This window comes from Protopterus annectens, chromosome 2.part1 (assembly GCF_019279795.1).
Source record: "Protopterus annectens isolate FY-2018-M chromosome 2.part1, PAN1.0, whole genome shotgun sequence".
NCBI classification, from domain to species: domain Eukaryota; kingdom Metazoa; phylum Chordata; order Ceratodontiformes; family Protopteridae; genus Protopterus; species Protopterus annectens.
The window spans coordinates 945,437,049-945,453,005 of NC_056729.1; the positions used below are offsets into that span (position 1 = coordinate 945,437,049).

The 15,957-nt window shown below is 40.6% G+C and overlaps 1 protein-coding gene across 1 annotated transcript in view; it reads left to right on the forward strand.

Annotated features, from left to right (window-relative positions):
* LOC122794923 (probable ATP-dependent RNA helicase DDX60) overlaps positions 1 to 15,957 on the forward strand; it is a 2,818,219-nt gene that overhangs the window by 1,335,040 nt on the left and 1,467,222 nt on the right. The window lies entirely within an intron of this gene.

The window sequence follows — 15,957 nt, forward strand, 5'->3', positions numbered from 1 at the left end:
GGAAATTAGATGAGAAATAAATTTCTACAAACTCTACCTTTGTTTATTTCATTGCTGCAGCAGGGAGAACCATAATAACATATTATAATTGTAAAAAAAATGTGCAACATAAAAGTTGGTCTCATGGCACATTGGGATTATGTCCTGGCATTGACACAGATACCCTTGGATTGTCTGGTCACCTAGGTAGTAAAGAGTCTGGGAAGGGAGGGCTCATCTCTTAGCACCAGAATTAGGGACAAAACCAAAATACTTAGAGACACATGCCTCAATCAGGGACATGTTTTAATTATTAGTACCACTGATTTAAAAAGTTGACAAAGCAAGAGTATATTAATTAATATGGATTTTGTGAAGTACGTCCATATCCATAATGAATGTAATTTTTGGTGACTATAACCTGTCATCTTTTTTTCACAAAATATCACTGATTTTATGAGGGATAGAGCAAAATGTATGAGTCAAAATCATCCAGACTTATGCACCCATCCTGGTCTAACCTGCTGCTCTGCACATGCAGCATGTGTACCAAGGGCATTTTTTTATTCATTTTGCATTTGTTTACCAGGATAGTGCAAAAGGTCAGCAAAGCCCCTTTTCTGCTGAGGCCTGGGGAGAAGAGCTCCAGTACAAAACAAAGAATTACAAATAGACACAATAGTTGCAAAGAAAATATTGTAGGGATGCTACAGTAATAATGCACATATATTATACAGACCGATTTGTAAATCAATAAGTGTAGCATACTGTTTAAGAAATCATAAAATAGTGTTGCAGTATGGTGAATTGATGAAACATAATTTCTTAAGATGAAGCAGAAAGTGTAATGCAGCAGAAAATGAAAAAAATATAGAGGCAAATTCAGTATACTTAAGGTATGGTGAACTGACATAGCTAAACTAGATGAAGAGTAAAGAAGAAACAGCTTATTTTGTGATGAAAGAAAAATATGTGAAGTTAGAGAAAAATAAATAGGGATGATAGTAAACCATGTAAGAGAAAGGGGATAGTGGTGATAAGTTAAGGAAGTAGTCATATAGATGAAAAGTAAATAGATGCAAGTGAAGCTTAGGAAAGAGTTGAGGAAAGTGGTTTCAGTTATGAAAAAGTTATTCTATTATGTATTTCAAGGTATGATTAAATAAAAAACTAGCTGTTGCAATTAGGTAATTTAGATAAATTAAATAAATATTTTGCTAAAACATTTGGAAATAAGACACTTAAACTAATATACAGTTAAGCACTTTCATTCATTTTAATACACAAACGTCTTCAGAACGGATGACAGAATAAATTAGAATGAGCATTATATATAACAACAATAACTGATAGACCAATGAAAATGAACTCTGCTTTAGAAATAAAAAAACTTAAGTGGTAGATTGTTTTAAGAGCAGACCAGCCACCTGGATTAAATGGGATGGATACAGGATGGCTATGGGACAGAAATTTGTAATGTCAGTGGAATTACTGCCCTTATGCAAGGGGATAATATGTGGCATTTTCCATAATTTAGGGACACATGATTTTGTAATTGATCTGTTAATAAGAATTCTGATTGGGAATGCTGTTGCATCTGTCACTAGATTTAGGCATTCCAGAGGAAGGTTGTCTGCTGAGGAAGAACAAGGTTTTAGTTTATGTAAATGCTTTTTTATGAGAGTTATATAAAAACTTGTTAAAAGTTAAAGTGGGTGGGGTTTTTTATGTGTGTATCAGAGAGGTTGCAATTAAGTGAGTTTTGTGAAAGAGATATGCTAGGGTCTAAGGTAGGGGAGGTAAGCTGCGTGGAAAGGAGTGTGTTAGGTGAGTCTGAAGTTAAGATGGCTATGCATTCTATGAAGTTTGTATTGAAATAAGTAGCTGTTCGAAGAGGGTGAATGTCTGGATATGGGCTGACATCCTTTTGTGTACCTAGGTTGAAGAGAGAGGTTATGGAGGACTAGAATTTTTTTAGGGTTGTTTTTATGGCTGTCTTGTAGGTGAGTGTAGAAAAAATGTTTATCTCTATTAACTTGTTTCTTGACTTGGTTTTGTAGCTGTGTGAATAATTGCTGAATTTTGTCATTTTTATTATTTTGCCAGTTAATCCATGCTTTGTCTCTTTCAGAAGGGGTTTGCATTGGTTGATGTGCCATGGGGTATGGCTGTTTTAATCATTTTTCTATGGTGTAGGGCAAAAGTGTTAAGAATATATAGAAATGCTGCATTGACATATTCAACTGCATCATTTAAGGGAGTCTTTTTTGGGGTGAACCAATTAGCTGCTTTCAGAGCTTCAGTGAAAGACTCTGGAGAAATTGGGAGATTGCAGATAGTTTTGAGCTTGTGTTCCTTTGTTAGTTATGTAATATTTATGTGGGTATTAGCTGGCAGGTGGTCACTTACTGTATCAGAGGAGGTACGTGAATAGGTAAAATTAGATGGGTTGGTAACAAAAATCCAGTCCAGAAAAGATTGCTGGGAGTTATTTTTGCCATATCTTGTTTGGGGTATTAATAAGTTGAGTGAATACAAAGAGGTTCATATTGTTGATTGCTGAATTTGCAGATAAAGACTGACAGTCAATGTTTACATAACCTAGCAGGATAATTTCATATGTGATTGCATCTGCTATCCAGGATAGTATGTTTTCAAGTATTGAAATGTTCTGTCCTGGGGGGATATATAGCACAGCAATGCATATGTTCTTGGCTGCATTAAGTTTTAGGAATGAGATAAAGAATTCTGCTTCTCCAAATTTTGGGATTGTGCCAGTATAGGGAGTTACATAGGTTCATAGGTTCATAGGTTGGTACTAGGCTATCGGACCTAAGGCCTATGCAAGCCTAGCCATAACAATTCCCTGGAAACTTTTTCCCACAATATTTACTTCTCTGGGCCCCTGTCTAGCAGGACGACTGACATGATCCCCGGGATGAATTTCCTATCTCCCATCCAATCATCAAGATTCCTTTTGAAGAGGGCCAATGAGGTGCTCTGCTTGACATGTATGGGCATTATGCATATTTGGGAAGATTATAGCTAGTCCTCCTGATTTTTATGTGGTCAATCAATGTTAATAACATTATAATCAGGGGGTGGTATTTCAGCATCTTTTATTTCAGGTTTTAGCCTTATGTCTGATTGATATCTGGGTTGCATTGAGTCATCTGGACGTGAAAATCTGTGATTTTGTTGCATATGCTTCTAAAGTTTAACGTGACTATTTTAAAACTTTTAGAGTGCATTCTTTGGTTTGGGATTTGGCTTGGACCTGGATTGGGGTGGATGTCACCTCACTGATGTATGATACAGAAAGACGGTTTGTTTATTATGGCATTTGTAGCAGAGATAACAGTGGAGTGGAGTTATGGGAAATAAGCTTGAAGAGATTTTTGAGTAACTAGTGGGAAGATGGTTGACAGGTGAGGATGACGTAATGGTTGAGATATGCTTGTTTATTATTACTACTGGTGAGGATGTTAGGAATGAGTGGATGAGGATGAATAATGTGATACAGGAGGGGAGCATCATGGTTAGTGCTATACAAATATTGCAGTATGGTGAGGTGAGTTAATGAGCAGTGATAATAGTGTGGAAAGTAGGTAGGTTTTGATGGGTAGGGAGCAGAGTGAGATCTGAGAAGGGATTTAGAACAAAAGGGGTGTGGATGTTATGTATGGTTTGTGATTAGATAGTGCAGTTAGGCAAATTGGAGGATGAGTAGACGAGATAAAGTAAAAGAGGTATAAATTTAGATTTTAGTGGGGGTGAGATTTGGGGGTAGGGTAGGGGAGCAGAGTGAAGCCCGAGAATAGCAAAGGCTGAATGAGTGAGATGGCCCACCATGGAGTAAGTACCAGGAAAACAATCTGTAAAGCTGCAGGAAGACAGGAGGTAAGACAAGACCTGATAATTTTAAAGGCAGTAACACAATCTGCTTTCTTAGCCTCTCTACTAGACAAATCCTTGCAACTACCTTTTTATTACCCTCTCTCCTTTATGGTGCCCCTCTCCTCACTAATATCCAAAATTCTACAAAATCCAAACTTGCTATGTGTTACAACAGAATAGCAAAATTTGCCACCAAGGCCAATTTCTCATTCCACCATTGTAAGTCACTGAAACAATTAGGGTGGCTGGAACTCCCCCACCATCTCTCATTCACCCAACTAACTAATGTGCACAAAATAAACTACAGACCCACAGACTGTCCTGCCCTGTCAACTCTACTTGCCAAATACCATCCCAGCAGGCATCTAAGATCTGAAAATCATCTACTTCTAAAAGTAGATAAGCCCACCTTACCTGCTGGTCAACTGCTCTATTCCTTCACCATCGCCAAACTATGGAACTCACTTCCACCTTCTATAAGAAACATAGGCAGCCCCACCACCTTCAAACAAATACTGAAAAATCATCTCAACTCTTCCTGGCTATGTTCCTGCTCTATAACCTAACCTTTTCACTCTCCTTATATGATTACTAAACTCCCATGTCTTTTGCTACTATTAACTGATTATACTTTCTCCATATTTATTTTTATGTTCACTTGTTGATACTGGTACAATAATACTGATTAATATATCTCTGTTTATACCACTCTGAATTAATTGAATTCTGCTTTAATGTATATTTTCTGTATATATATATATATATATATATATATATATATATTACTGTAATCAAACAAACTAGATTCCTGATTTTATGTATATATTCTGTATATATTACGATATTTACTATCTGTAACACTGTTTCTATTTCTGCACTAATTAATGTTTATATTTTTTCTGTATCTCGTTGGAGTTTTTCTCCCCGGGCCTCCACTGAAAATGGGCTCTTTTAGGCCCAGTGGACTTTCCCGGTAAACAAATGCAATAAAATAAAATAAATAAAATAAAATATGCACCTAAGTTAACTACAACAGGCAATATTGCAGTGAGTTTGTCTTGAAGTGAGGCTGTAGTAGCTGGAGAACTGGAGATGAGGGGAAGGCTAATCGGGTACTTGTAGTATTAAGGAGTTAATTTATCTAAGCAGAAAATGATTATTATTCTATTTTTTTAGAGATGAGATTAGAATACAGATTGTTACCAATAATGCTGTTTGATTTAAATATAGTAAGAAATGATTTGTCTGAAGAGAAAAAGTTCTGCTTTGGGGGGGGGGTAAGGCTGGACAATATATTTTTTTTCTTTGGGGAGTTCAGTTGGTTGTGTGTTGCAAGTATTGAGTATATGTTCAGTGTAAGTGGTAATTCTTGGCTTGTGTCTGCAAAACACTGCCCCCCATGGCAGTCTTCATGTCCTGGAACATGCACCATCCTGGGAAAAGGAATAGTTTTTTGCATCTGCAAGCATGCATGTTTTTCTGTAGGAAAGGAGTTAGGGCCAGAAAACAGAAAACCTGTAATGACTGCCTGGATGACAGCTACTCCATTACCAATTTTCAGCCTGGTGATGGGGAATAAATGAGCATAGTCCTTGTGGGGGCTAAATGGTTAACAAACAAGGGACAGAAAAAGTACATAAAATGCAGCATATGCAGTTTGTTTTTCTGTCATTTGGTAATTAAAACTAGCATGAATATGCAAATGAAAATTATTTGAGTTAATTTTATGCTGAACAGCTTATGTGGTTGTGCTGTCTTCCTGTCCATATTTTTTTCTTTAAAAGCTGATTATATTTATTTATCTTAAAATAATGGGATAATTAACAGTCTTGCTATTTTAGCCTATTTGCAGAAAAAAATGACTTCTATAGGTAAAATAGTATTTCTTTTTTAGATAACTGTATGGTGAGCATCACTTCCACTCACATTGTACTGCTGTCGTCTCTTGTTTTAGAACTCTTCAAATTTTAGGAAAAACTGGATAATATAACTTCACTAAGATAACTGATGGAAGCAAAAATAGGAACACTTAGATTTGTGGGTATTGTTTAGTCAACAATTAAATTGCCCTGATTCTTTAAGTGGTTTTAGAATATCTTTGCTTCACCTCTTTGGCTGATCCTTTGTCATACATACTGTTATACTCTTTCTGAAGATGGACATCACAGAGATAATGTAATTTTCTTTGCTTTTTGCCTTTTCTTTTTCTTTGAATTTATGCAGCCTTGGTGTTAGTTTATCTAAGTATACACCATCAATGGTGATGTTGCTGTGGGAAGTAAATGTTTTTGGTGCAGTGTTTTGAGCCTTGATGTAGTGAAACTCACAATTTCACAACATAGCCAGCCACCCAGCATGAAGGACAAAAAAAATCACCCACAATCTCAGTAATACCCTTTTCTGAACTAACAACTGCTGACTGAGCAGTGGTTTGACACTGCAGTGGTAACATAAATGTGAAAAAAATAAAGAAATATGACTGAGATTCAAACATACTAGGCTGCACTATTTATGCCAAGCACTGTAAAGTTAAAATAGGATGAGGTCTAGAGAACAGTATAATGAAAAGCATCAATGCAAACTGCAAATGTCAGCACAGTCTGTGTAGGGGTGCAGAACTCCAGTTTCATGAAGACAGAAAGGATAAGAAAATGGTATGCTTAGTCTGGCAGAAAAATGGGAGTAGTTTTAGAAGGGAGGCTTTAATATACCTTATGTAAACAAAAGCAGCTTGATTATAGCTATGCCAATGAGCATGACTATTCTTACTTCCCCTTAAATGGCATGTATCCAACAGTAATTAATGTTACCTGCTCAGTAAAGCGCTGTTGCAGACCTGGTGTTACAAGGTGCGGTAGGAAAGAGGATCTTAGAATGAAGTGGAACTGCCTCTTGAGAACAAGTGATTAACAGTCAAATGTGGGTCACAGTCAGTTTACCTATAGAGTTGAACAAGTTAAATGTCAGGTTTATGGGCATTAGTAGTGCAAACCTTGACAAAGCACACTAATGCATTAGTAAAGCTATAGTGAACAGGCATGAAAGCAGTATGGAAGAATAAAGAGGAAACAACATAACTACTGCTGTAGAAGGAGCACATCTTTGTGTGAAACTAATATGCAGATCAAAAAGAAGGAAAAAGAAGATCACAGTTCTGTAACAAGTTGGCATTGGTAACTGGGGAGAAACCAGTGAGAAATATGGAAGATAATATCAGTTAAAGCAAAAGGAATTCATGCAAGGTAGTCCCAAAAATCAAAGAACCATATAGGGGAAAGAGACTCAGTAAAGCAAAGGGTGTGAGAAAAACGCACATTAAAGATAATAAGGAAGATAAAGCCATGGATAGTAAAACTAAATAAAATGAACAAATAAGAATGCTGTATGCAGTAAGCCATGCTAATAAGATTCACCAAATCCAGCCAGTAAAGTCCATGATAAAACCGTTCTTCCTGGTTCTTTAAAAAAAAAAGGGTCCGGACAATTTTCAAAAAATAATGATGCACAAAGTAATTAGGTCTTCTGAGATTCACCATAGAACTCTCCCAGAACTGAAGAGAGATTAACAACAATGCTAACATGTTCAAACAATTACTGGAGAAGGACAAGATTCCCAAAGACTGCAAGATTGCAAATGGGATTCCTTTTCAACGGTATAGAATAAAGATTTTTTTTAGAATTCTAATTATATTTTGTTTCTTGCTGTATTAAAGTATTTCAGATATAAATGTCATGTTTTTTCATAAGGTACAAGTGCCCAAAACTTGAAAAAAGGAACTGATTTCCCATAATTTTATTATGCTAGAATTTACAAGTTACACAAACATGAACCCTTATAAAAACTTATTCCAGAAATCCATTGTGTTTCAAACATTTTTTTCTGAATAATTATTCTAAATGCATGTCTTGTATCTCCAAAAATAGCCCCAGCAATGTGCACAAAAACTAAAAGCTAATAAACGAAAGCTACACAAAACAGAACCTCACAGTTTATTGTGAATTTAGTGCTTTTGTTCAAACAAGGACTTCATCAGAACAGATTACATTGATAAAATATCAGTTTAAATACATACTAGGAAAATCACATGGTACTGTATCACCCAGTTTTAACTATGAACATAATACATACATACATTTAAAAACAAATCATGTATTATACATTCAAATAATTTAAATAACTTTTAATTCTAATGTTCACATTAAGTCCTGTATTTATTTGTAGACATGTTTCTTTCAAATTGTAGATGCCATTTTAATTCCTTAATTTCCAACATATTCCAGCTTCCATCCCTAGAATCCATTGTCACATAATCAATCACACACACACACACACACACACACACACACACACACACACACACACACACACACATCCAGGAAGAGGTACTACTATAAATTTATAGATACAGACAAGTACTACTGAAAATATTTATAGAAACAGTTATGTATTGTTAGCAGATGTTCTCCCCACAGGGATTACAGGTAAATAAATGGTCACCCAACAACAGCTACCAGAGATGGTGTGCAGGATTGTCAACCAAAGGTTCAACAATCAGCTGCACCAGATTGAGGGTAAACTGGCAAACCTGGAGGGGCAGACTGGCTTTGGTGCCCAGCCCCCAGCACAGCCACCTTCGGGGCAGTGAAGGAGCAGTGGTGGCTGCCCATGAGTGGGGAGCTCAGTCCCACTGCTGCCGTCTAGGGGCACATTGGTCTCCGATTCCAAAATACCCTACCTGTCCAGGGTGTGTTTACCCCTCTTATGTGTCATACACTGCCCCTACCTGATGTCTTCTCTGTCTGCTAATGCTGCCTCTCCTACCCGACTTACCTAAATCCCTTCCCCAACATTCCACTCTCACCGAAAAAAAGACCTGTCCCACAAAAAAAAATATATCGCCCCATACATAGCTCTCCATTCCTCCCACTCCTACACTGCCCACAGTCAATCATTACAGCAATTAATCAACAAAGTTATGTTGCTCAGACCCCTCTCTATGGGATGTGAGGCTCCATTCCAAATTGTCCATAATCTGCACAGCTGTTGTTGTACAAGAAATAGAGAGCTATGTTCCTTTCCTACACCTGTCCTGCACACCCCTGCCTTTCACATTGTTTTTCCCCCTGCTTGCCTCCATTTCACCACTTTCCTATTACCCCCTTTTTCTTTTCTTTTTTTTTTTTGGAATTAGCACATGGTGAAGATGAGCTAAATGCCACAGTGTGGCGCATCACACAAACACACTTAAAACTGCTTTAACCACCTTATATGTTTCTGACACTGTTATGCACGTTAGCAAAATAATCACCCCTGCCAAGTCTCGAACCCGTGCCCCTGTCAACTGCAGCATAGTGCATTAGCCCACTAGGCCACTCAGCTCTGATGAATAGCAGGTGTTTCTGTAAACATATCCTGAATGCCAGTGACACACTACTTTTACATATAATAGGATTAATGACAGCGTACTTGGGAATGTAATGCAGACACAAAACTAGTAACACAGCCAAATACACGTTGATGTATGTACGTGAGGCCTACAATATCAGGTAGAGCTGACAAGTGCACAGACTGTTGCAGAATGTCCATAGTTGTGCCACCTACTTTTTTCACAGAAATCACAAAACTTATTCTGTGTGCTGAAGCACTGGCAAGTCAGTGTAGATTGAGGTTACAAAATAATGACATTGTCACATGTCATACCCATCCAAATGCCCATACTCATGCAAATCCTGTGTAACACACTGTATGCATACACATGTCTTGCAAATACCGCTGCTGTGATATTGCCTCAGTAGCTCTACCTGTTACATTCCTAGCATGCTTTACATTTTGACACCCACAGTCCTGGATTCCATTCCAGTCTGTTGCAAGTCAAGTACATGCTTATCAATACAACAAATAAATAACTAAGCCCTGAAATTTCCAGCAGAACTGGTTGCTTCTACTGCAGTCACTGCCACACATATTAGCATGTCAAAGCCTGTAGGTTGGGATACACTTCACAAGTATGTATAGGTGTTGTAAATGTCACCTACCACTCTCTGGATGACACTATTACATAACACATGTACCAGAGGCACATGCCTCACATGGACTGTTAGGAGTACCCTCACCCTGGCTATGCTGTGACAACAGAGCTGACACTTCCCCTCACTGACATATACAGCTTGCTGTCTCCCAATGTGTTCACAATCCCCAGTATGACTCCTGCATACATATGCAGCAGTATGTTCAGCTACCTGCTACAGATCTACCATACCTTCCAAACACATAGAACAGGGAATCCACACAACACCCATAAATAAAGGGGGAATGGTCAAGCGTCAGGAACATGTCTCACAGTCTTCCCCTACAAACATACATACCTGATAGACCAGTGGCTACTCAGCAGCATGCATATTCTGATGCAAATGACGTATAACAGTCACATCTGTTTGTCTCCTTACTGACCTCACCCCATATTGTTAAAAAGTAAACTGCCATATAATCAGAAATTCTGTTCACAATGGCCAAACACAGCATGTAAAACTTTGGACATACCACATAAATCCAAACAGTGGGCAGTATTTCTTTCTGTCCTTACAGGCCAAGAAAAGGGCCACAGCCTACATGAAGGCCTTAAATACAGCACTATGGTGCCATGGCATTGGCTGATGAAAATGCAACCCAGCTGTTCTGGATGCAATTAGCAAGTGTGAGCCACAGATTGGTGCACAGGCAATCACCTGTTCATGAGCCTTATCTAAAAAAAGGCAAGCTGCTGCCTATGGTACACAGGTCTGTAACTTTCTTTTTAAAGACAGACTGTGCTATCCTAGCATTATACCACAGGATTTCTGTACATAAAGGAGTACAGCACTATAACAAGTATGTAATAGAATTCCCCATCTAATGGGATGCAGATGGGGGGATGCCGTCATGGGAAATAGGGATTACAACACTAGGTCTGTAGTACATATCTTTGAATGACATGTTGCTGTTAGTCAGCTGTCCAGCACCTACAGGCTTGCCTTTTGCTCTGTGTGCTGTGACATAGATCACAGCTCTGGCCCCTGAGTCCCTAAGCAATGGTCAGCTTATGTACAAATGCTACTGGATTGTGTATTAAACAATAATGACAGTAAGTACTGGAGGATACAGGTGGCATATCACATGATGTACTGTCAGTCTACTCCTCTCAGTCTGTGAATGTTACACAGGCATAGTTCAAACATTGTCCAGGTGTCCCTGACTGTTTCTGATGTACTCTGGCTAGGTCACTGTGTACTCCACACCTGTATCTCATCACCGGAGAGCTATGGCTACCATACCTGTTGACCCCCTACAGCAGGACAACAGGTTATAGCCAGTAGTAGTGGGGGAACACAGGCTCCGCCTCAGCAACAGAGGATATATATCAAGCATGCAACATAAAGAAATGAATAAAATACCAGATATTAAAGTACCTTAACTGTTTTCTGAGGTGTCTGGCATGTGACAGCCAGATTCCCTGTTTTCCAGACATCCACATTTGTCTGGCAGAGGGTCCACATATATCAGGTACATGTACACATTCTGCAAACATCTGTGTATGGTGGATCTCAGACACCTACAAGAAGGATACATTACAGTTTGCAGTCCTGTCTGTAATTGTGTTGCATAGATGTTGCTGGACTATCCCCATACAGCTGTAGTACCACTCACCTATTTGTCAGATGGTGGCTGTGTGACATGGTACTGGAATGTCGCCCATAGGGCACACACCATAGTAGACGGCAGTGATGAGTGTGGACACATAACAACATAGTCCGTCACAGCACACTGAGCCATAACTGGTATATCTAGGATAATATGAGGTTACTAGGCTTTTGGCCCTGAGGCCCTCATAAGCCTAGCCCAGAGTTTAGCCCATGTGTATGCAATCCAGCACCTGATGCCCCAGTCCAACAGGGACACAGGTGGTATCCCAAGGGTGTATGTACTGTTAACCATCCAGTAATCCAGGTGTCGCTTGAAAAGGTGTAAAGAGGTACTCTGCCTGATGTAGACAGAGTGTGTATTCCACAGCTGGGTGAGTGTGTGGGACACACATCTGACCTGCCAACAAGTCCTGTCAATGTCACAGACCAGGTTAAGGTATGTGTGGGGGGTGATAGAGTGGAGCTTGACATGCACTTGTGCAGCAGTCCCATCAAGGTGGAGTCGGTGATCATCTTGTATGCCAGACAGAGGTCACCTCTGTGGAGTCTGTTTGAAACTGGGTAGAGGGATGGGCTTATAGCCTATCTGTGTGTGGTAGATGTTTGAGGCCATGGTATTCCCTCATGAAGAACCTCTGTGACCTCCCCAGATGCTGCATGTGCTTTGCAAGGTACATGATGAAGGAGCATTATACACAATAATGGGCTTTGTTAGGGGAGAATACAGGGATGTTATGAACCCCATGTCCCTGGATGACATACCCTCAAGTATGAGGTGGGCCATGTAGAAGGCTTTCCTTACAATGGAAGCGACATGGTGGTCAAATGTCATGTTGCCATCAACCTGTGTGCACAAATCACTCTCAACTGAATGCATGCTTAGGATCTTCATAGGTTCATAGGTAGGTACTAGGCTATCGGCCCTGGGGCCTATACAAGCCCAGCCAAAAAGATACCCTGGCTTTTGCCACCAAAAAAATTATTTTCCTGTGCCACTGTCAAGCAGAGCCACAGAGGTGATCCCCGTGGTGAATTTCCTATTTCACATCCAATCATCAAGATTTTTCTTGAAGAGTGCTAATGAGGAGCTTTGTTTGATATAGATAGGTAGTTTATTCCAGAGTATGGGAAGTCTCTGGGACAGGAATCTAGCCCTCCAGCATGTCCTATTTATTGTGGTGACAAGGTTTAGGTCCCTAGAGAGTGTAGCTCAGAGGGATTGGGATTTCTTTAAGTGGAGCATGTCCATCAGCTCTGGGTTTGACATAGCTTTGTATGTTAGGCAGAGATCACCTCTGAGAAGGCGATATGTGATGGAGTAAAACAGGAGTTTTTTGAGACGGTCTGCGTAGTGCATCTGTTTGAGGCCAGTAATCCTCTTTGTGAGGTATTTCTGTGGCCTTTACATTTGTTGTAGATGTCTTGTGAGGTACATACCAAAAGGGGCGTTGTACTCTATAATGGGTCTGATGAGTAGAGGGGAACAATGACCTCTTTTTTTCTGGATGAGAAACTTTTTGTGATGAGATGTTGTTAGTACTGTGATAATATGTGGGGACGTCACTCTCCCCAAAGGGGATGATGCTGCATTTCATGGTATGCAGCCTGAGGCCATGTTTCTGGCACCAGTTATGTGTCTGCATGAGACCCTCTTGATGGATGTCAATATCACTATGGAATTTGGTGACAGCACCCAACATACATTCCTCTGCAAACATGGTCGGCCATAGCCCACTGGTTGTGCCCCGCACCTCAGAAGGGTAACTCACACATAACAGAGGTACAAACATAGAACACTGGGTTACGCCACTAGTTATGGGTCTACTGCTTGAGGTAGCTCCCCCTATGAGGACTAGGTGGGTTCTGTCAGTGTGCTAGTCTGCTACCCATCTGGTAACATATGGACTGACGATTAGGTGGGAGCAGATATCTATTATGGGCAATTGGGGAATACTGGAAAATTCTTTGGCCAGGTCAAGGTAGGCAGTGTGCACTGTCTGCCTCCGTCCATGGCTTTGGTGACTGTGTCAAAGAGGTCAACCAAATGTAACAGATATGATCCACCCTTGACAAAGCTGAACAGTACGTGATCAAGTGGGTGGAGGTCACCAATGTCCTTATTAATGAGGTTCATTATAAACTGTTCCATGACCTTGCAGATCAGCCTAGTTAGGCTGATGGGTCTATAATGTGCTGGATGGGTGGACATCCCACCTTAGTGTAAAGGGGTGACTGTGGGTATCCTCCACTCGGCTGGGACAAAGGCGGTATTCAAGTTTTGGTTGACTACAGTGCCTTCTGGTGCTGCAAGGTCATGCTTGGGGTCATGTAGGATGCAACCTCTGATGTGCTTGGCTCCCATGGTGACTTATACCATGACTTTGAGATGGCAGTGATGACCTGTTCCCTACATACAAGGGGAAGCGGGGCAGGTACTGGGGATGTCCTGATGTAATGGGGGGGCAGGGGGTGAAGCTTACACTGACTCTGTCAGGCATCAAGTATGCTATACCTACAGCACTTGCATATCTGCTTTCCTTGACCACCACTACTGACCAGTTCTGAGTGTTTCCTTTGATGCTGCAGAGATATGTGAAGAAGGAGATATGATTGTCTGTAGTGGATGTCGTCAGTGTGGGCTCGGGGTTTGCTTTGCAGGATTCCAGTAGTGCTCTTATTTGCTTGTGCAGGCTAAGGAGACATTGCTTCATATTGGGCACCTGCTCCTTCTTTTCCCAGAAAGCAGTATGTCATCCCTGTTATAGACACTATTTATTGCAGATGTCCACCAGACAGGTTTACATATCTTGGCAGAGGATGATGTAGTCCTGTCGGGTCTACCTGACTCCATGCGTCCATACAAATACAGGTACAGCACTTTTGTGTACTTTTGAATATTGGTGCCAGTTTCTGCAGAGGGGGTGGGGGCTGTATTCAACTTTGGAGTTGTTTGTATGTCTGACCCTAGCTAGATGGGTATTGTGGGAGATGGAGACTGCATACGTGACCGCTTTATGGTTGGTTTGACAATGCAGGATGATAATGTATGGATGCTGTAGTGATTACCCATTTTGTTTAATATCAACTCTAACAGACCTACATCTCATGTGGGGGTAGCACCTAGCTGCTCCAAGGTGTTTGCATTTCCACTGTTGATGGATCTCTGGACATTTGTGTGCTGGCATGAATACGTCCTCCAATGTATGTTTGGGTAGTTAAAGTCACCCAGGATCAGGGTACAGACTCGGATCCTGATAGAGTTGATCAAGTCCATATAGGCAGAATGGGCATCCTGGTCACATTTGGGGGCCAGTAGCTACCTATGCTTTGAATAGGTGTCTTTGCAATGGTTAACTGGCCCTGCAGTGTCCCCTGTGTGTCTTACTGTTTGAACAGCCTGGAAGTGTGTATGTCTGTCATATATAGTGAAACCCCACGTCCCATGGCTTTTTGCCCACACCTTGGGATATGACTGTATGATAGGATGGTTGAGTATGTAAGGCTGGGGTGCTTTCTGCAGCTTTGAACCATGTGTGTGTCACTACACAGATGTCCGCATTTCCCAGGGTTTAGACTGCTTGCAATGAGTGCAAATTCATGTTTAGACTCCTAGTATTTAGCAGCATGGCATTTGAGATGTGCTGACAGTTGTATATTGGTAGTGTTAACCTCATCACATTTCCTAATAAATGCACTATGGGACTGGCAAAAACTATTGCCAGATGTCTGAAGGCCAGTTGAGACAGATGGAGGCCTTCTCTGGCAAAGCATCATGGTCTGTTGAGCATGTCATCCCAGGCTGTCAGGTACTGCATCCCCCTAAAATGGCACCAGAAACCAAGCCAGTTGTTAAGGTGAGTCATTACCTGATTGTATTATGGCATCAGTCTGAGTGACAGTGGAAGGCTGTGCACAGCTAGGGACATACCTGCCTTGGACACATAATCAGCGTGCTCAATCATGTCTCACTGCATATAGTCCAGGGAGGCATGTCGCAGGTCAGGCACGCCAATATGGAGTGTGACAGACCCATAACAGTACCTATTATTGAGAGACAGTAGTGCGTATGTGATATGGCAGATTCTGGCACCTGACAGACAATTAACTGCGACCTTCCCCATATACAGCCTGGTGAGAGGCATATTTATTTGTCTCACAATGGAGTCTCCAATGACTAATGTTTGATTAATGGTAATGCCTTTGTGGCTGTGGGACACAGGTATGTATCTATGAGTGGTATGTACTGTGGAAGGCTGTGGTGTTCACATGTGACTTTGCCTCGGAGGTCTCCTTTGTTTGTGGATGCACGTTGAGGACCTCCGCATATGTGGGTGTCTGTTGTGTAGGTGTGGGTGGTGTGTGAGGTGTACTGCTTGTGTTTGCAACCTGTTCGGAGCCACA